We start from the raw sequence: 22,170 nt of genomic DNA, 5'->3' as shown, positions 1-22,170 counted from the left end.
ATGGTCCAGTAATCCTGAGATAGAAGCGTGCTCTCCTGAGTCCTCAGCTCTTCAAACACCTCTGTGAGCTAGCTTGCAGAACACAGTGGGTTGTAACTGAGGCAGGCAGTGTGACCTCACAGAGGCATCATGACTCGCCACTGGGGAAACGAAAGGGCTGATTTGATGAACGGCTCTCCTTGTGGGAAGAACAACAAAGTTAGATCCTACCTCAAATAATACACAGACACCCATGTGAGATGGATCAAGTGAGAAAAAAGGTTAATGGAAAGTAGAGTTGACTGTGTCTCTGGTCCTGCAGTAGGAAGATTTAATACCCCCAAAGTGTTCACTATCAATGGAAAGAAAGCAGATTTGACTTTATTAAGATAAAGAACTTCTGTATATCAAAAGGTATATTTTTAAAAGTGCAAAAAGCAAGTTGCAAGTGAGAGGTGATATTTGTAACATATGTAATGAACAAAAGACGGTGTCAAGAGTTCTTCCGGTTGATATGAAAATTGCAGACAATTCACTAAATGGGCCAGAAACACGACGGTATCGTCATAAAGAGAACACAAGTCTGGCCAGTAATCATAGGCAGCCACTGTCGGCTTCATTCGCCCATTAGGGAGATGGGCATCTGGGCCGCACGATCCGTCTGCCACTCTCCGCGTGGCCAAAAGTAAGTTGTTGACAGTGGAGAGGCGGTGGCTCCAGCAGGCTCTTGCCTGCACTGCTGGTGAGAAGGTAAATGGGTACAGCCATCTGGTGAACAGCTTGAAAATCGGGCGTTGCCCACTCTATGCACTTCCACTGCAGATTTTGTCCTTGAGAGACTCTTAGGTGTCTGTTCCGGGCTAGAGTTGCAAGAACGTCATGCAAGTGAAAATGGACGAACAGTAGGGATGTGCAGCAGTATGGACGAATCTTAGCTACGTAACTTCATGGCAGAATTGAGTCTTCCAGGAAAGTGTTGTGAGTACACTAAGTACCACTGAACTGTACACTTTATGAAAAGGCTAATTTTTTGTTATGTGAATTTTACCTTAATTTAAAAAAAAGTAAGTCCCAGAAGATGACATACAGCATGATAAGCTTTTATAAAGTGAAGAAAAAAAACCCTAAAAGAATATTGTTGGGAACACATCAGTTAAGTAAGACAATGTGGCTCATGTAAGTAAAGGACCAGAGGGAAGTCATCCAGAGCCTCTCTGGGAGGAGCAGCTTGCCCCCCAAGTCTCCATAAGGGAGACACCCCAGGACGTCACAATACCGTCCTAATCGATACTGCAGCAAACAGTGTCCTGCAGTTTTGAGAGATTTCCACCAGACAGATTTCAACTTCGAAGTTTAGCACTTAGATCTTTCTAATGAACCAAATTTTGGTAATTAAATTTGGGTATCTGGAGTCACCTGTGTAGAGTGGTCTGTTTGGCTTAGTCAGGTATAAATAGACTGTCTGAGCTTTGGGGGAAATGGTCCAGTCCTTTTGATGTCGAATCCAGGGCTTCGAGGGCCAGGTCTGAGACATGGCTCGTGTGGCCTTTGAGAAAGTGTTGTGGGGCTTTGCCGAGCAAGTGCAGAGTACCCTCCTCATTGTTACCAAGACACGGTCCTGCTTAGCGCTGCTCTGTCCCTGCCGTGTAGCAGCCCCTCGCTCTGCAAGGACACCACTGGTTTCAGACCTCGGCAGGAGAAAAAGTCTTTTATAGAGGAAAGGTGCCATTTTTCAAAGATGACAAGTGAAAATGAATAATGATAGTTTAGGAAGCTTTCATTTATGCTTCATGGTTTCCTGTGTTACCTTGAAATGACACTGCCTCTGCTCATGCCTTCATTTAAAAGTAAGTCTTTCATTGTAATCCTGCATTGCTGAGATTTAAAGCAGAAAGACAACAAAGAGAGGAGCGCTCTGACGGGTTTGGAAGTGATACCTTTAAAACGAGGATGGACTTTCAGTTTGCTGGTGTTAAACATGTACTGGATGCTTCTGCACCAGATACGAGCAGCAGGGAGATAGGTCAGTGTCCGTCCGTGTCCGGTGGGTCTGCGGCCACAGATTGGCTCCAGAGAGGCTGGTTGGAGAGCGGTTCTGGTGGGTGTTATGGGTGTTGTTACCACGGTTATGGAACAATCAGTCTGCGAATTTCTTTTGATTCTCAATATGTATCAAAAGTTGGAAGAATAGTTGACAGAAGCCTTGCATACTCTTCACCTCGCTCCCCTAAAATGTTGAAACTTTCATAAACATAGTACGTAATTGAAACCAGGAACTTAACATGGATACAGTGCTATTAACTGATCTACAGATGTTACTCAGATTTCCACAGGTGTCCCACTTACCATCCCTTTCCTGGTCTAGGATACCGTGTGGCTGTTCACGGTCTCCTTAAGTCTTCTCTAATCTGGGACAGTTTCTCAGTCTGTCTATGTCCTTCATGAACTTGACACTTCTGAAGAATCGTGACTGGTTATTTGTACCGTGTCTGCCAATTGGGGTTGGTCTGGGGTTTTTTTCATGGTTATATTGACGTTGCGTGTTGTTGGCAAGAGTACGACAGCCAGGCTGTTGAAGCCGTCACAGCACAGCTTATCGGGAAGTCTGTGATGATGAGGCGACTCCTTTTTACAGGTGATTTGCACTTGGATCACTTGGTTTAAGGTGCTGGCCAGGTTTCTCCACCGTGAAGTTACTGTTTTCTCTTTTGTAATTAGAAGTACGTGCTGGGGGATATATTGAGACTATGCAGGTATTCTGTTTCTCATTGATTTTCACCCATTAATCTCAGTACTATTGATGATTCTTACAGCTATTACTGCTGTAATTTTTGCCTAATGATGAATTTCTATCTCTATCCTTCTTTGAGGATTTTTAAATGGAAGTCTGTTGTAAGAAAGAGTTGTCCAATACCACATTATTTGCAGGACCCATCAAGAAACAACAATATCTGTGTTGTTTCTGGAAATGGTGGTTTGTTTATTTCACTACACACAGACTGGCTAGCTGACCCTTCTCAGTATCAAGGTTAACAGATTCTTTGTCCAAACACTTCCTACTCCACCTCGCCATTAGTTGATTAGCTTATGGATATCTTGGTGCTCATTGTTGGTGGTAAGACTGAGGAGGTTAGTGTCAGTGGCCTTAATAGGAAGTTATTTCTTAGAAGAAGCAAAAGGACGATGTATTTGGGGCCTGTTATATTTAGCTGCTATGCAGAAATCCATGGAATGGCAGACAGCAGAATAGTGGAAATGTGTCTCAGGATGCAGCCAGGCTCTTAGAATAGTAACGGAAGGGTAAGGAGAATGGTAAGTTTCATGGACGAGAGGGGAGTGGGGATGTCAGCACTCGTGGACGAGTAGGCTGTGGGGGTTGGGTGCTGTGGTTTAAGGACTGAACCAGGGTGATGGAATGCGATTAGATCAGGCAACCTTGGGCAGTTCAGCAGGGCTGTGGGGGGACAGACAAGCCAGACTGTACCGATTGAAGCAGGGACCAGAATCCTTCCCACGATCTGAAGAGCTGGCCTGCCAGCACAAGCGTAAGGTCAGTTCTCTTCCTCTGTTTTTGAGCCACAGGGGCCTTCTCTTAGTTTCATTCTGCTCCGCGGCATTTGTGCATGTACTTGCTGCAGAGGAATCCCTGTCTGCCTCTTCCTACCTGTGGGACCTTGGGCCACTTACCTAAAGCCCTGAAGCGTCTTTCCCATCAGTGAAAACAGGGTGAGATACTAACCTGGTTCATTACTTCTCAGCCAGGGTACTGTGCTCGCCTCCGGGCCTCCTGCTTCTTCCTCTGGGCCCTGTTGTCTGTCCTACACACTGTCACCTGCCTGGTCTGAGAAACGTACATCCTGTGACGACCCTGCTGTGCTCCCAGTGCTCCGAGCTCCGTAGTCAGGACGTGCAGGGCCCTCTGTGATCTGCCACTTCCCGATCCTACCTCTCCCTGCAGCCCTCCTAGTCAGTGCTTGCGCTCTGGGCTCGAGCTGCCTTTGCCTTCCCACACATCCTCTAGCCTCAGGGCTGTCACCCATTCTCTTCCAACAGGTCAGAACTCTTGTCCCTGCACATGACTGAACGACTCCTTTCCTCCCCTCAGATCTTCATTCAGATGTCACTGAATCAGAGTGTCCTCTGCCAGCTACCCTGTGTGGAATAATGCTTCATCACTTGTTATTCACCCTTAACTCGCTTATTTGTCTTTGTCACGCTTACTGCCGCCCCACGGATGTTTGTGTATTTGCTGTCTGACTTTCACCACAAATTGTATATAAACTTTTAGAGAGCCGGCACTTTGCCTGTTCTGTTCACTGGGTCTTCCCAACCCCGGGAGCTGTACCTAGGATGGGGTTGGTGCTGGAGTCAGTATTTGTGGAGTGACTACTAGGGTGATAAGTAATCCGTGGAGCCCGAGATTATTGTGTGCCGGTGCGTGTGCTCGGTGTTCTGCGCTCCCGACAACCTTGTGAAGACACCAAGGTGCAGAGAGGCGATGGCAGACCGTGGATGGGCCACGGAGCCAGAGTCCCAGCCCAGGCGGTCCCGGTGCAGAGCCCACGTCCTTCCTGCTTCTGTCAGGGCCATGGCTGACTACAAGGAGGCTGTGGGTCACGTCCTCATAACCATCACTGTCAGGCCCTGAGTAGTCATGATGTGTCCGTTGAGGCCATCGTCAGCATCGTCAGGGTGCTGGCTGGTCACAGCAGGGATGTGCAGCCAGGCTGCCCAGTGTTTGATCCAGAGTCTGTTTCCTTATCATTAAATGAGATGACATTCCTAGTGAAAGCCTCCTGTGTCCTGTCTGACCCTGAGCGTGCAGCCTCAGGACCGACCGCTGCTGCTTGCAGAGCACCGTCTCCTGGCCTGCCAGGCGTGGCTCGGGACCGACCGCTGCTGCTTGCAGAGCACCGATTCCTGGCCTGCCAAGCGTGGCTCACTGCACTCTGTTCTCTGACAGCTGCATGGCTTAGGAGAGAGTGCATGTGAAGTGCCTGGTAAGTCCTCGGTTCAAAATGAACTCTGGTGTGCTTCCACAAATGACCGCCCCATGCAGAATATCTGCAGTAAATTGTTGACCTCGCTCTGAGTAGATGTAGAAGGGAAACTCGTTGTTCAGCAGTTGTGTATTTTAATGAAGATGGACACTTAAGACTCTTAGCAGAACTTGTGTGTACCTTGCATTTTTTCCACCCTTAACTGAACCAAAAGAATTGTATTTACTACTTTGTTTGCATGTTTTCCTTGTGAGACTATTACATTTTTTTAAACGTCAGTAATAAAACTTTAGAAAAAATAGATCTTCTTATAACGTTTGGGTAGGCAAATATTTTATAAACAAAACATTAAAAGAATTTCCTAAAAAGGAAACAAATAAATAGGGCTGCATAAAAATTATGAACTTTCTTCCTCAAAAGATAACATTAAAATAAAAAGATTTTTAAAATAAGTTTTGCAAGATACCACCAAGAGAGTGAAAGACAGGTCTTGGAGTGGCAGAAGATAGGAGTCTAGCAATGGCCTCGTGCCCTGAATATGTAAGGCATGCCTACAGGTCAGATGGGGGTTGGGGAGGGGGAATGACAACTCTTTAGAAAAAACAGGTGTTTCACAAAAGGAGATTTCCAAAATGGCCAGTCATCAAATGAGGGTGTTCCCAGTCCTCTCTACACTTACTGCCGTAAATATCAGTGACCACGGTGAAAGAGAAATGCCGGGTGGAGGTGGGGGTGGAGAGGATCCAGAACACCCCAGGCTGATGGGACTTTGAATTGGTGTGGCTTCTTCAGCTCCCGGATAGGTGACATCTGCTAACGCAGGTGTGTGTGTGTGTGTGTGTGTGTGTGTGTGTGTGTGTGTGTGAGATAAGTTCATGAAATTGAGGAGACTTGTTCTTGTTCTTTTGCGCATAGTCCTGCAAGAAATACTACTGATGAGTTGGGCTACATTACTGGACTGAATAATGATCCCTCTAATCCTGCTTTTAATTTCTCATGCGGAGTGTTGTGATTTTGTGTATGATTCTTTAAGATTTTGTTTTTGTAAAATTCCTACATGTGGAGGGGAAATTCTATATCTGAGCAAATCATTCCAAAAATACCCTCACGTGTCGGAAAGGAACTTGAAACCCAGAGGTAGGTGGGAAGAAAGCTCTTGCTGAATACTCATCAACCAATGAACATGGCAAAGAGGAGCCCCAGGCCGGTGTTGTCCCAAGGGCCAGAGGGAGCTCTGTGGAGGCTCTGCAGATGGTTGTACTTTCCCTGCAAACACGCATGGCATGAACGTGTGATTGAGGTTTTTATGACGTAAGAGGAAAAAGTTGGCTGGGGAGGGGAATAAGGGGAAAGCAAGGGATGACGCTGGTACAGCGCCCTGGTGGTGGCCACTGTGGTGAGTGAAAAGGGAGGGGAAGTACAAACAAGAAAGCAGGTGCAAGTGCGGAAGAAGATGGCAGAGAGAGACCAGAGGCCGGGCAACGATTAGCAGCCCTGAGCTACAACCGGGGCTGGCTCTGCCCCCCCAGGGGCATTGTCCGGAGACATTTTTGGTCATCACAACTGGAGAGAGGGCATTGCTGCTGGCCTCTAGTGGGTAGTAGCCAGTGATTATCCTACAGGCATAGGACAGGGCCTGCACTCGCCCACGACAGGGAACATCAGGCCTCAAATGTTAGTCGTGCTGCTGTGGAGAAGCTCTGACAGAGGAAACAGAACCCGCGGTGCAGCGGAGAAGACAGCAGACCTGTGGTGTGGGCTGGAGCCACTGGCCACCTGCATCTTGGTACCGGTGCCCTGGGAGACACAGCCTGGCTCTTTTGTGGGTGTGTGCATGTGATGGTGACTAGCTGTTGAGTCTGGGCACACGCATTGAAGGTGAGGCCCCTGAATGGCAGAGACCTGTGGTCCGTGGGGAGAAGGGGAGGAGCCCTGTGCACACACGTGACCGGTGCATGTGCAGTATGCAGAGCTTTCCGAGGAGGGGCAAGACTTCTAGATAGCGATGAACCCTTTCACTTCTGAGACTGTCATTAAGGAAAAATCAACCAACAATGAAAGTCCCAGTGTAATCCACAGCAATCTGGAGGTTTTCACGTATTTTGTATTTTAGTGAATACAAAGGTTCGTAATATTCTCACTCCCTGACTGTGTCTTCTCTGTCTCATTTCCTGGCCTCTGTTTTCTTTGACCCCAGATTCCAAGAATTGACCAAGTTCTGGGCTTGAGCCTCTTCTGCTGTAAGTCCACACTTGCCTCCTTCGGGCTCGGAGCCAGCAGCCATGTGGCATGAGACTCTCACTCAAGCTTTTTGTCTGGACCTTGCTTCTTGTTTGCACACTTGCCTTTTAAAATGCCCCCTGGTGACGTTGACTGACATTCTAGTGCTGTCTTAATGATGATGAGGCCAGAGCTGAGCTTATTTTCTTCCCTAACATCAGCTTCTCCTCATGACTTGACCACTTCTTTAACGGGGCTCGTGTCCTTGTGTGCGTATTAATTTCAGCCCTCCCATGCTGCTCGTCTCCAGCTCCTCCACTGAGCCATCCCTGGACAAGCCATGCAGGGGGCTTTCGCACTCCTGCTCCTTCCTTTTCCTTTGGCCGTGGTTAGCAGCATGCTCCCTGGAGCCCCACACCTGCTGTGTCATCCCTTTCTAGCCTATACTGTATATGTCATGCTGCCAAAACATTGTTTTATCATAATAGTCCAGGACTTAAAAATCTACCCTAGTCTGTCCATTAACGTTGCCCTGTTGCATTCTGTTGTACCCACGGAAGGTACTTCTAACCATTTAATTTGAGTTCAAGTGATCACGGTCATATAATTGAGGATAGAGGTCATATTCTTTATAGAGTAAAGGACTAGATCATAGTATTTCAGGCTTTGTTGATCACACGGACTCTGTTACAGCTATTTAGCTCTGTCTTTGTAGTGAGAAAGGAGACATGGACAGCACATAACGAAGAAGTGTGGCTGCGTTCCCGGGGAACTTTATTTAGGAAAGTCACTTGGCAAGCTGGATTTGGATGACAGGCCATACTTTGCAGGCCCTGATCTGTAGCAATGTTTTAAGCTCTTGGACGCCAGTGCTTACTGTAAGACTAGATATGATTGACAAAGCTTGTAAGTTTTGCACACGAGATAATGCTAAACTGATGTGGTTTTACCTTTATTGTGTAAACTGTTAATTTACTATATGGAAAGTTTTGTCTGCATCCATTATTGACATTGCACCGCTGGCAGAGGGTGCTCTAAATTCTGCATTCCATTTAGTCCTCACTCCAATCTAAATTCAGTTCAGAAGTAGCTTGGGCCAAGTAGGTAACTGCAGACTACTTATGACCGAACTTCTGAGACATCTTTGTGCCGTGAAGCCAAAAAACATTTTATTTACACCTTCTCATTATTCTTCATCAAATCTAATTTGAAAGCATATATGTGAAATTTAAACTGTAAGGCTTGTGCATGTGAAAATACGAAGTAGAGATTCTTGAAGGGGCATGGGTTTTAACATTTGCATTCTATTGCCCTCTTGTGGTCAACGATGTATTGTTCTTTTTGGGGGGGGCGGGATTTTTTGGTCTGTTCTTTTTTTTTTAATTAATAATATTTTTTTATTCTATTATGTTAGTCACCATACAGTACATCCCTAGTTTTTTATGTAAAGTTCCATGATTCATTACTTGCGTATAACACCCAGTGCACCATGCAATACGTGCCCTCCTTAATACCCATCACCAGTCTATCCCATTCCCCCACCCCCCCTCCCCTCTGAAGCCCTCCATTTGTTTCCCAGAGTCCATAGTCTCTTGTGGTTCATTCCGCCTTCTGTTTACGCCCCCTTTCTTCTTCCCTTTCTTCTCCTACCGATCTTCCTGCTTCTTATGTTCCATAAATGAGTGAAACCATATGATAATTGTCTTTCTCTGTATTGTTCTTTTCAGGATGGCAAAATGTGACTTGTTTCCTAGTGATTTCGTTTTCAATTTTAAAGTGTTCATTGACTATTTAATATTTAGGCCTAAAGGCCATTAAAGTTTAAAATGTACATTCAGGAAGCTCGTGTTCTCAGTGAAGGAGGTAAGATGTGTGTGTATGCACCAGAGAACAGTGCATGATGGAGGAAGGTCAGATGTCCATGGGTGTGGTGTCGAAATAAATGCTGACAAGGGGCCCCGAGCGCAGAGAGGCTCGTGGCAGGGGCTAACTGTGCAAGTCTCCTTGGCCTGGATGGTTCGGTAGGTTGCAGGCAGTGGAAATAGATGGTAAATGAGGGGAGACGAGGTTCAGTGGTGCTCAGGGCAGCCTCAGTTTACTGCTGCCCCCAGCAGGCAGGCTAACAGTGAGTGGTAGAAGCTTCAGGTGGGGCAGTTCTGGTCTCGGGGTCACTCCGCTGGAAACTTGTCTTCTTACCAGTGTTTTTCTTACCTGTTGTGACCATTTGTAGGTCATGAAGTCAACTTATCAAAAGCCAGTCTTTTGGGGTGCTTGGGTGGCTCAGATGGGTAAGCGTCTGCCTTCGGCTCAGGTCATGATCTCCAGGTCCTGGGATCAAGCCCCACACTGGGCTCCCAGCTCAGCGAGGAGTCTGCTTCTCCCTCTCTCTCTCCCCCTGCTTGTGCTCTGTCTCTCTCTCCCAGATGAATAAATACAATCTTTAAAAAAAAGGCCAGTATTGTTTTAAAATAATGGAATAGAAGAGAATAAATAGGATGGACTGAAACATTTCAGAGTACCCTGCATATTCTAAGGATTAGTATTTCTTTGTAAACCTTCTAAAACAACATTTATTATCCAAATGCATATATGCTTCTGTAAAATGTCTTACTTAGGTTATGGGTCTGAAAAGTTCAAAGCACTGCTCTAAAGGTTATTTGTCGATTATGTTGTTTTGTTGGTGTTGGTTTTGTTTTAAAAAATAACTTTATTTTTAAAAAAGTGAATATTCATTAGACAAATAGAGTCCCAAGCCAATCACTCAAAATACTGCCATTAAGCAACCCCTGTTGATGTTTGTAGAGTATCATTCCAGGTATTCCTACGTGTGTCTATTTGACTGCTGGCCTGGCTAGCTAGAGAAGCAAATAAGAGCCTGGCAGAGAGGAGATGGGTAAGGCAGGATATAAACAGAGAGCAGCCTGGCAGACAGACAGGAAGGCTTACAGAGGAGCTGATGGACGTAAACAAACTGGCAGGCAGGCATAGAAGATGAGACAGGTAGGTGTAGACAGGCCAGCTGGCAGAGGTGGAAGTGAGCAGGGAGGTGTAGATGGACAGGTGCGTAGGTGCAGACAGACAGGCAGACAGAGAATTTGGCAGGCAGTTAAAGATGGACAGGGGCGCCTGGGTGGCACAGCGGTTAAGCGTCTGCCTTCAGCTCAGGGCGTGATCCCGACATTATGGGATCGAGCCCCACATCAGGCTCCTCTGCTATGAGCCTGCTTCTTCCTCTCCCACTCCCCCTGCTTGTGTTCCCTCTCTCACTGGCTGTCTCTCTCTGTCAAATAAATAAATAAAATCTTAAAAAAAAAAAAAAAGATGGACACGCAGGCAGCCAGCCATGGATGGGTGAAGGTAAAACCAGACAGAGGTTGACTGAGGTAAAGGCAGAGACAATGGGAGGGTATGTGGAGGCACCGGGGTGGGGGTGAAGGATTGACAGGTAACTTTATGACAATGGAATCTTAATTCTTAATGATGCTTTTGTGCGTTTTTAATGAAGAGCTCTGAATTTTATTTTATTTGAATTTGACAGCAGAAAAAATAAAGAGAAACAGAATTGTAGAAATTCAAATAAACATTTCCTTTAACACAAGAAATATTAATTACCAAAATATTTATCTATAATGAGAAGATTAAAATCACATTAAGGTGGTGGCATCAGTTTTTATCCCCATGGTGTAATTTTAGATAGCACTTATTGATTTCTTAAGAAATCTGAAGAAATTATCAGCCTGGTATTTTCTTCAGCCTCCTGTTCCCATCCACTTATTTCATTATATTATCAATTGTGAGCCTGAATTTACTATTATTTGCAGTCAGTTTTGGAATTCTGATGTGCAGAGTTGTTCAGTCTTGGTTCTGAATTTAGCTACACTCTCCTCCTGGTGTCCTGAGTCCTAACATGCTTGCTTTGATGCACTTCTTGGATGGCCTTTTTTGTCATTGAGTGGGTGTTTTCAAGAAGGTGTCTTGAGGCTCTAGTCCCTGAGTTCTTTTGTGATGAGGAATGTTTCCCTTTTGCTTTTCCACATGAAAAACAGTTTAACTGGGTATAATAATTTCAGATCACCCTTTCTTCCAATTAGGAATTTTCAAGTCAAAACTTTTCTAGAATTTTCAGTATGAATACCTTCAACATGTTTAAAGTAATAAAAGACAACTTGGAAATGTTTCCAGGAAACAAGAAATTATAACAAACGACTAAGCAGATTTGAATAATAAGGAAACAGAACTCCTAGAGATGAAAAAAAAAAAGTAATAATTGAAATAGTAAAGGAAAACCTTAGTGGGTGAGTTTAATAGCAGGTTAGGTACAGCTGAGGACTGAATAAACAGAATGACAGACCTGAAGAAATTATCCCAACTGTCCCCCAGAGAGACAAAGATGAAAAATACGAGAGGTCGAGACATGGAGAATACGGTGAGAAGGTAGGAAGCGTGTGTTCCATTCTTCTCTATCCTTATTTTTTTGATCTGCTGTTCTGCAAGTTACTGAGAATATCCTACTATAACTGTGGATTGGTCTATTTTTTTTCAAAGTCTATCAGTATTTGCTATACACACACACACACACACACATATATATATTTGAGGCAAAATTATTAGTTTCAGTATGGATTCACAAATGTCATATGTTCCTTTGAACTGATTCTTTCATCAGGAAGAATTTTTTCTCTTTATTAATACTTTTTTTTTCCTTTTTGGCCTCAAAGTCAGTCTTGCCTATTCTTAATATAGCTCTACCAGTTTTCTTTTGGTTAGTGTTTGCATGGTGTATCTCTCTCTTTTTACTTTCAACCTCTCTACATCCGGATGTTTTTGGCGTCCCCTTATAAATGGCATATGGTCTTTTAATAGTTATTAAAATCGAACCTTATAATTTCTATCTTTTGATTGGAGCATTATTCCCTTTACAGTTGACATAACAACTACTGTAATGGTGTATAAGTTCACTATCTTACTTTCTGCTCTCTAATTGTATTGCTGATTGTATTGAATTCTCTCAGGCTGGTTGTTTTTAGCATCCCGTTTTTCTCTTCAAGCTTAGTGTTTTTACACTCATTTGTAATATTTTATTGTTTGCATCCCTAACTTAAAATCTAGCATTAATTTCAACTTTTACCCTGTAAGTATGCACTCCAGTTCCATTTATTCCTTCTCAGTTCATATGCCCCTGCTATGTACAGATTTGCCTCAACTCACAATGCAGTTCTGTCCCGATAAAGCCATCAGAAGTTGAAAATAGAGTAAGTCAGAAATGCATTTAATACACCTACCCTACCGAACATCATAGCTAAGCCTCACCGACCCTGAGCATGCTCAGAACATTTACTTTAGCCTACAAGTTGGGCGATCTCATCTAACACAAAGCCTAGCTTATAATAAAGTGTTAAATATCTCATGGAATTTATTGGATACCATACTAGAAGTGAAAAAGAGAATGGTTATATGGGTACAAAACGGTAGTAAGTGTATCAGGTGTTTATCCTTGCGATCCCAGGGCTGACTGAGAGCTGTAGCCACTGCCACCGCCCAGCGCCACAAGAGAGTGTCATACTACATATCCCTAGCCCAGGAAAAGATCAAAATTCAAAGTACAGTTTCTACTGAATATGCGTGACTTTCGCACTGTCATAACGTTGAAAACTTCTGAGTTGAACTGTCCTAAGTTGAGGACCATCTGTATTGGAATTCCATATTATGAATATATTATTTATATGTATACACATATATTATCTCTTTCATATTTGTTATTTTACCCGGTTTTATTCTTTTATATATATATATTCATATATATATATTTTATCCAATTAGAGTTATCCAAATAATTACCTGTTTATTGCACTTTCATCTCTTCCTAAATCTCTGATCCAGAATTATTTTCCTTCTGCCTAAAGAATAACTTTTAGTATTTCCCTTAGGTCAGATCTCCTGGTAAAAGTTTTTCTCATTTCTGTATCTGAAAATTTCTCTATTTTGCTTTTGGTTTGGAAGTGCAGTTTTTCTGGATATTGAATTCTACCCGGGCATCTGTTCTCTCTTTGCACATTGAGTATTTGTTGCATTGTCTTTGAGAAGTCATGTGAGGTCACGTGGTTGCTCCTTTGGAGGAAATGTCTCTTTTTTCCTCTGGAAGCTTGTAAGATTTTCTGATTGTTCTTGGTTTTCAGCACTTTTACTGTAAGGTACTCTGTATTTACCCTGCTTGTTTGTGATTCTTGAGTCTGTGGATTGACATCTTTTACCAATTTTGGCAAAATTCTCGGGCATTCTCTCCTCAAATATCATTTCTGCCCTCTTTTGCTAATCTTCTTTCCTTGTGCCTCTGCAGCCAAGTATAGGAGCAGCTTTTCATTGTGTTCTCTCTCTTGCCTTCCTTTCTGAGTAGGCCGTCCTTTCGTCTCACCGTGCTTCACTCTGGGTGTTTCCTTTGGTTTTTTCATCCTGTTTTCAGCCATGTCCATTCTGTTGTCAATCCATACCCACTGAGTTTTTCATTTTGGTTATTTTATTTTTCAATTCCATTTCCATTTCTTTTTGAAACTTTCTTTATCCTGATCTCCTATGTCTTTAAAGTATTGTCTGGTTTTTATTGTGGTGTTGTTAATGTTGACTTCTTTTCTCATATTTCTGATTTTTAATGAATATGCTACATATCATATTAACCAGACAGTTTGTACAAATCATTTGGGTTTTACTGTGACCTTAGAGAACATTTCTCTTTGCTTCTTAGGAGGAGGATAACATGATATACCTTTGATTTTGGATTTGGATTACCTCATTGTCTACATTTGTCCAAACTCATCACATGGTTCACTTAACATTTGTGCATTTCCTGATTTAGAAATTTTATGTAAAGTACCATAAAGAAATTTTGAACTGTAAGGAAGTGATATGCATGTTGAAATGTTTAGGGGTGAAATGTACTGATGTTTGCAGATTTCTTTGCAATGCATCAAAAATAAAATGGGTTGAAAGAAGGATAAATAGGGGTGGGTTGATAGGTATGTGGTAAGCAAATCTAGCAAATGCTAATGGTAGAATCTAGGCGGCAGTACATGGTATTCACTTTAAAGTATTTCTACTTTATTGTATGTGTGAAAATATTTGTAATACAATTTGGAACAACATTAGACTGGGACAACATTGTACTTTGTCATATTCTTCTTTGTCTTTGTTGATTGTTCTTGAGATACAAGTCAGAATATTTGTCACATTGATATGTTACCTTCTTGTTATAACACAGACTCCTCTATTCTGGAATTTGATGTGACATCAATGGAAATATATATATTGCATGAATCCTTGTTACACTAAAGTCTCCCTGTCATTGGATCCTGTAGCGTGAACATTAAGGACAGTATGAAATCTCTGAATCTTGAGATTTCAAGACCTAGAATCATCGCTAACTTACTTTGTAACCTTGGGAAAATATCTCATGTGTTCTGAGCCTCAGCTTAATTTTTCATCTATGGAATGAAAACACTTCTGTAGTATTGAGTTCCTCTCCTTTGTGTTTACCCCTCAGTCAGAAATATTCCTTAGAGCTAATACTCAAAAGGCAAATACATTTCTCCTTTACCGTTTTGTTTATATGTTTGGACTCTTACATTAAATCAGAAGTCTTACATGCATATGTGTAAAGAGAGTCTGTAATGTTCAAAAGTTCATGGGGTGCTGTGTGGCTCAGTCGGCTAAAGTCTGACTCTTGGTTTTGGCTCAGGCAGTGATCTCAGCATCATGGTATTGAGCCCCGTGTCAGGCTTTGTGCTCAGTGCTGGAGTCTGCTTGCTCTCTCCCTCATCCTCTGCCCTTCCCCTGCTGGGCACATGCTCTCTCTCTCTCTCTCTCTCTCTCTCAAATAAATGTGAGAAATCGGAAAAAAGAAAGTTCACATCAATGTGCACAGTGCTACAGCTGGCCAGAGGCTCTCTTTCATGTGTTTTCTGCGAGCCGCATTCACTAGCATACCAGCGAGTACAGAACACCTGAGTACAGTCTTGACTCATTGGTATGCTGGTGAATGTGGGCTCCCAGAAAGGGATGGTAAGGTGGAAGGGAGGGGCAAAAAAGAAGGAAGGAAGAGAAAGACAAAGGGGAAGAAAAAAGAAAGGCTCCAATTATTAGCATTTGCCAACTTCTGTGGTGTAAATAATCCTTCCGTCACCAGCACGACATCCCTGCACATGGAGTTAGGCGGAGGAGTGACAGTTGGCTGCAGCTGGCTGCAGTAGTCTGTCTGTTGTCTTATACTCAATTTCTAATTCATTGGGTTGTATAACTGTTATGGTTTATATAGCCACTTAAAGTATCTGTGTAGGCGTGCATGTTGGCTATTTTTGTGAAAAAAATATTCAGAATACAGAAGTTATTTGTAAATTGCATGACATTTTCTGGCCCAATTGAAAATGCCTTTTTTCTTCAGCAAGTTGGGTGTGCACAAAAATATCTGGCTCCGTCTGTTTCAGAGGAAAGTCTGAACTTGGTGGTGGTGATTAGAAATGTCTGTTATGCGTCTGTTACAGTGATCTGAGCAGGTGTGGAGTTAAAGGAAGTCTTCTCTTTTTATTTTAGGCGTTTTTGTTGCCTTCCTGTGACATCGCTGTAACAAGGAAGGTAGTTCCAGTGTACAGAAAGTGGATCCTCCAGGACAAACCTGTGTTCATGGAAGAACCAGATAAAAAAGAAGCTGCCCTAGAAGATGCTGAAAAATTAGGATTTTCAGAGACTGACAGCGAAGAGGTAATACGTTGTCGCTTGTTTCAGTTGGGAGTACACGTATTTTAGCAAAGTCTACCCGATCGGGCGAGGGTGCCAGTCAGTGGGGCACAGGCCAGCGGGGCTCTTTTATCGTAGTTGCTGCTCTCCAGTTGCTGAGTTCCGTGAGGACCTGCTTCAGTGAGGCTGCTTCTGGGCTGTCTTCAGGATCATTGGTCACCTCCTTCCCCTCAGGCTAGGTCCGGCTGTGCATGGCAGCTTTCATTCACTGTGGCGGCAGACTTGTTTTATGAACCATCGTATGTTCACACGTCTGCGTATGAGACTAAAAATGTCACTGCCGTATTGGTATTGACATGTTTAAACAAATAGCATTTGAGAAACTAAATTTAGAATGTTTTGGCAGTCTTGTCTTGTGCAGTGGCCTGCCCAGAGCAGCCGAAAGGACTAACCCAATAATGAGTGCTATCTCCTCTCTTAAGAAGCCTCACTTCAGGGCTGGGTGCTGTCCTCAGAGTGAGTGCTGCTGGAATGGAACTTTTCGTCCTGGTTAGGTAAAGCTAGAGGCTGGATAAAACTAAAACGACACAGTGGGATCTCTTCCTGAAACAAAATATCTGTCATATTTCTATTTCTGGCATGCTGTTTTGAAACTAGTCTGAGAAATTATTTTTTTTAAGATTTTTATTTATTTATGTGACAGAGAGACAGCCAGCGAGAGAGGGAACATAGCAGGGGAGTGGGAGAGGAAGAAGCAGGCTCCCAGCGGAGGAGCCCGATGTGGGACTCGATCCCGGAACACCGGGATCACGCCCTGAACCAAAGGCAGACGCTTAAGCACTGTGCTACCCAGGCGCCCCTGAGAAATTATTTCTAAAAGTGGGTGTTGCAGCAATTAACAACAAACATTTAAGACTATTTGTAATCAAAGGCATATCACTTTTAAATATCTGTATTAATTCCATAATTTTTGATTTTTTAATATTGGTGAAATCATTTTAATAACTGGTCATGAGGTCAAAATGAATAGATAAGCAAATGGAATTTATCACACATTTTAAAGGTCTGTTTTAGAGACTCATTCAGTTACTGGACCTGCGTTTATTTCTTCAGCACATACTAAACACTAGGCACTGTTTGAGGTGCTGGAGGTGGTGAACAAAATGGAAAAAAGACTCGCCCTTCTAAAACCTCTATTCTCATGAACTTTGGTGAGTGTAAGGAATTAAATATGTGAACATGTACTTCTTCCCTCTCCGTGAACTGGTTTTTATCTTCTAAAGACCTCATCTGACGGTTCTCGTCATAAGCGATCTTCCAGTTGGGGACGAACATACTCCTTCACGAGTGCAGTGAGCAGAGGATGTGTGACGCAAGAAGAAAATAAGAACGGGAAAGCCGGGGCCCAGGCTATGGTGCAGGTACGTGGCTGGCCGGAAACATAAAGACCTCCGCTTGGAGTCCATTTGAACATTTTGTTTATTGTGATAGCATCATTAAAGTACGGGGATATTTGTATCTACCTGTCAGTAAACAGCCCTTAAGTTCTCATTCTGAGTTTTCTTCCTGACCGCTCATCTTCAGTTTGTAAAGATTCTTTTCTAGTCGAAGGAGACCTATGAGCCGGTTGCAGGTTTTTGAGAGGGATTATTACGCAGTGAATGTGAAATGACTGAGATCCAAATCTTAAAAAGCATGTCCTGAACACATATGGGGAGTTAGTCCATCATCTGGACTCTAATTTGCAAGACAAGCATGGTGATTCTATAATCCCATAAAGAATATTCTTCTTAAAAATTGCCTGTTTGATGATAAATGCTCTACTTTTTAAATCTTTATCTGTATGAATATTTAAATAGAACCAGTGCCATTTGGGAACATTGGAAAGAACAACTTTGGCTGATCACTTAATCTTCCCAGACCTCAGGATTTTACCTCAAAAATGGGGATTGGGAGATTGATTACCTCTTGGCCCCCATCTACGTGGAAGGTTGTTAGGTCTCTAAGTGAAAACACAGAATGCCTCTTTTTCCCCTGCTCCCTGGCGCCCACCCTCTACCCCATATCCACCTGAGGTAGCATAGGCATAGCTTGCCTGTTGCCCAATTTTCAGTGACATGCTTTTGTCATCCATCTCTCAGTAGGATTCCTTGTCATGGTATCCTTTTTGCTTTCAGGTTCATTAGCAGTTTAATACTCTGTAACTATTGAATCTTCTCATTTTTCAGTGAAAATCAGCAAATAATTGGAAATCAACTTGAAACAAAATGAAGATGATTTTACTTGAGTAGCTTCAAAGAACTCTGGTGCCAGTTGTTAGGAAAATCTGTGCCCTCACCAGAGAAGTGCATGCCGGAGTCCCTAGCCTGTGTCCCTTGGTATTCCTTGTCCTCCAAGTGGATTGCCATATGCCATCCTCAGCCATCCCACTGCCAGTATCTCCCTAGGTTCAGGAGAGTGTTAATTTGTTTTCTGAAAGGATGAGTTACATCGACTTGGCCAAACCAAGAAAAAATACTTTCCACTTGATTGTAGCACAACAGTGTTCAAAAATGTTTAGTTTGGATTCTAATAGCTGTGTTTGTTCTCTTTGTATCCAGTATCTTTGGTCCTTTCCTTGGTTCATTAGGAAAAAGTGGCCAAGTACAGGTTGAATAAGCTAGTACTCTTCTCCAGTTGCTGTTGAGAGGTACAATTTGGACGTATTAATTTTTTTTTTAATTTTTACCTTAACCAGTACTGACATGGTAGTAAGAAAGATTCATGGAGTTGGCATTTTGATCTTTTTTAAAAAAGAAAATGAGCGGAGAATATAATATATGAAGACTCCTCACTTTTACTTGGGAGTATGCAAAGTTTCCAATTCACATCAAGAAACCAAATACCTTGAGTGAAAGATCTGTCTTGCAGCAGATCGTCTATGCCATACGTCTTCCAAAAACATGGCCCCGAGGGGCAGCTGGGTGGCTCAGTCGGTTAAGCCTCCGACTCTTGATCTCTCAGCTCAGGTCTTGATCTCAGTCAGGGTAGTAAAAAAATAAAATGGCCACTAAAATTATACTACCACTGCTAGAGTTGGTTAGTCAAAAAGTTCTTTGTTTTCCTTTTTCCCACTTGAAAGCTAGGAAAGTCTTCACAATTGCTGTTATCATCTGTTACCAATTATTACAGTGCTTATTTAGTAATTCTTTCTAGAAAAGTAGGCCCTGACACCTTTTTAATCTTGCACAAGATAATCTTAGAGGCTGTCAATATTTAAATTCACCCACTTGACTTTTGAGCATGTTTATTTTAATTTCTTCAGTCCGTTTGTGCATCTATTTTAAGATGTTGTGTTGATAGATTTCATTCCCAGGTGAGCCAGAGAATTCTGTTTGTTCCCAGATCCTTTGAATTTGTACTGCTGAACACAAGGGAGACTTAAGAAGGCATAGGATCTAGGTAGATGGTACCCATCCACCTTCATCACCAGACTGACAACTCAGTCTCCTAAACTGAAGGGTCACTGGAGTCGTCTGTGTCAGTAGTAACACAGTGGTAACTTTACTGTAGTGCCCCTAAGCAGTCACTTACGACTACGTAACAGGCCACATCTGTGCATCTCACCATTTTCTACTGAAACACCCCTGACAGGAATGGACAGTGAACTTGTACCCCAAAGGTCTGAGGTAGAGTGTAGAGCTGTTGGCTGGTCATCTAAGTTTTTTTAAATCTGTTTTTATCTCAAGAATTCACATAGGTTTTATATCCTACTGCCTAATATCGTTCTCCTAGTCAAGGTATATGCACCTGGAAGCTATGTACTGTTGACCATGTGGCCGTGCCGGTTTCCTGCCTCCCTACAGCTACTAGAGATCTGCGCCCGTGTTGGGTGGTGCTGGCCGTGCTTCCTACCTGCAAAGTTCATGTGCTGGGAGATTCCACAGCAATCAGATGGTTTTTCCCAGCCACTGTCTGACCACTGCTCCTCTTCCTCTCCCCGTCCCCGACCCCAAAATTTCTCACCCAGAAGCAGTGATCCTATCTTACTGTTTTCCCCTTTTCTTTTGAGGTAATGTAAAAAGAAGTCTTCAGAAAGTTTTCTGATTCATAAATTTTCTATAGTTGCACTATTAATTTGTATTAATAATTTTTTTCTAGGAAAGGTCTTTCAAGTGTGTCAGGTGATTCTAAGAGAAGCATTTTAAACAATCTTGAGTATGTGTTGGTACCACTTGCCTTAGTTGAAATGACTCCAAGGTGATTGTTTAGTAGAGGGAAATTAATATCATTATCTTTAAGAAAAATTTGTTCAGATTTATGTGTTTAGTTCCATTTATATGTTTACTGTAAAATTTGTTGATTTCAAGGTATTTTTGACCAATGCAGCAAACGTCTTTTTGTTGGAACCATGTCCTGAAGTTCCCATGCTCTTAAGAGAACAAGCTGATGCCTGTAAAGCTGTTTTGATTATTCGTAGGCGCATGATAATGGAGCTTACAATGAATAAAAAGACATGGTAAGTTTATTTCAAATTCATTAATTCTGTAAAACATGTTTCTGTTTTTCAACATAATAATTAGAACGTCAAAGCCTCCACCTACTGATGGCTTTACAAAGTGAACAGTAAGATGATAATCAATCTTCTGTAACAGTTTCTGTGAATTATGAAGAAGGTAAGTATCCAGCACTTTGATAGTTTATTTTTATTATTGGCTTTAAAAATGTTACTGAATGAAAAGTAGTCATATTACTTAATAGTAGATTTTTCCATTTTAAATTGTCATCAGACTGCTTTGTGGAAAAGCAATGCAACTGGTGTTTTCTATCCTTCTTCATAAGCCCAGGAGCGGTTGTTAATTGCTCTGAAATGCTGTTAACTGATTTTTATTGCTTCCAATTTGAAGCTTTGAATTCACTTTGGTAAACCAATTATCTGAAATGACAGACTGTCAGAATGACCGAATAATAGTACCGTCAAACATATAGTGGCGTCATGAAAATGTGCTTATGCGAAATGTTTTCGTTTTTCTCCTTTGTTTTTGTTTGGTGTCTCTGTATTTATAATACCCCGAAAGTACACAGTGCTGTGGGTTTTTCCCACGCCCCCGTCCCATGATGAGCGCATCACTCCAGCTTAGGAGGTGCTTTCAGACGTTGTCAGCAACAGAGACCTCAGAGCCACTCTGTAACCCTCTTTCTTCATGCCCCTCAGTTCTAGTTGTAAAATGCCTCTCCAGCCCGTCCTTTACGTGTTCCTCCCACCCATCGCTGCCCTGGGGCGGCCTGGCTGGGTCAGCCCTGCTGTCAGTGGGCTTTGGCCTCTGTGCTCAGTGCTCAGGGCTGCTGCAAACCAGCTCTGGTGGCCACTTCCCTCCTGGAAGTCCTCAGTGGGGCCCCGTTACCACACCTGTGTTCTGGATGCTTTTTCTTTTCTTTTTTTTTTTTTAGTTTTAGTTTTATATATTTATTTAACACAGATAGAGACAGCCAGCGAGAGAGGGAACACAAGCAGGGGGAGTGGGAGAGGAAGAAGCAGGCTCACAGTGGAGGAGCCCGATGCGGGGCTCGATCCCATAATGCTGGGATCACGCCCTGAGCTGAAGGCAGACGCCTAACCGCTGTGCCACCCAGGTGTCCCCTGGATGCTTTTTCTGGATGTCCTTGAGTCAGCACTAAAGGGAAAGCTCTGTGTGCACCTGGTGGAAAGCATAGAAATGAGGCAGGACTGACCTGGCAGGGGCCCCTAGGGCTGTGGAGTCCAGCCTTTTCCTTTCTCCCATGAAGGGAGGGTGGGCCCAAAGGAATCCCATCAGGTAGCAAGTTCACTGGTACAGAAACCACAGGAATCAAAATGATTATTTTAGGATGTAAATTCCAGGGGCGCCTGGGCGGATCAATCGTTGGGCATCTGCCTTCGGCTCAGGGCGTGATCCCGGTGTTCAGGGATCAAGCCCCGCATCAGGCTCCTCTGATGGGAGCCTGCTTCTTCCTCTTCCACTCCCCCTGCTTGTGTTCCCTCTCTCGCTGGCTGTCTCTCTCTCTGTCAAATAAATAAATAAAATCTTTAAAAAAAAAAAAAAAAAGAAGTAGAATAGTTGTTATACCGAGAGTTTTGTCTTCTCCCAAGTTACAGCCAGGACTAGCTGCAGACACCAGAGGATTTTGAACCAGTAGTTTTGTTCATGATAATAGCTGATTTCTCCGTAGCTCAGATCCTGATTACAGTTGATCAAATAAATTTTGAGACGCTAAAAGAAAATCAAGA

At 43.0% G+C, this 22,170-nt stretch overlaps 1 protein-coding gene across 2 annotated transcripts in view; it reads right to left on the bottom strand.

Annotated features, from left to right (window-relative positions):
• The window catches only part of LOC125281949 (ral guanine nucleotide dissociation stimulator-like), a 476,760-nt gene that overhangs the window by 271,495 nt on the left and 183,095 nt on the right, over window positions 1–22,170 (bottom strand). The window lies entirely within an intron of this gene.

This window comes from Ursus arctos, unplaced genomic scaffold (genome assembly GCF_023065955.2).
Source record: "Ursus arctos isolate Adak ecotype North America unplaced genomic scaffold, UrsArc2.0 scaffold_16, whole genome shotgun sequence".
Classification (NCBI taxonomy): domain Eukaryota; kingdom Metazoa; phylum Chordata; class Mammalia; order Carnivora; family Ursidae; genus Ursus; species Ursus arctos.
The sequence above is the reverse complement of the archived record's forward strand: the minus strand, read 5'-3'. Positions and strand labels throughout refer to the sequence as shown.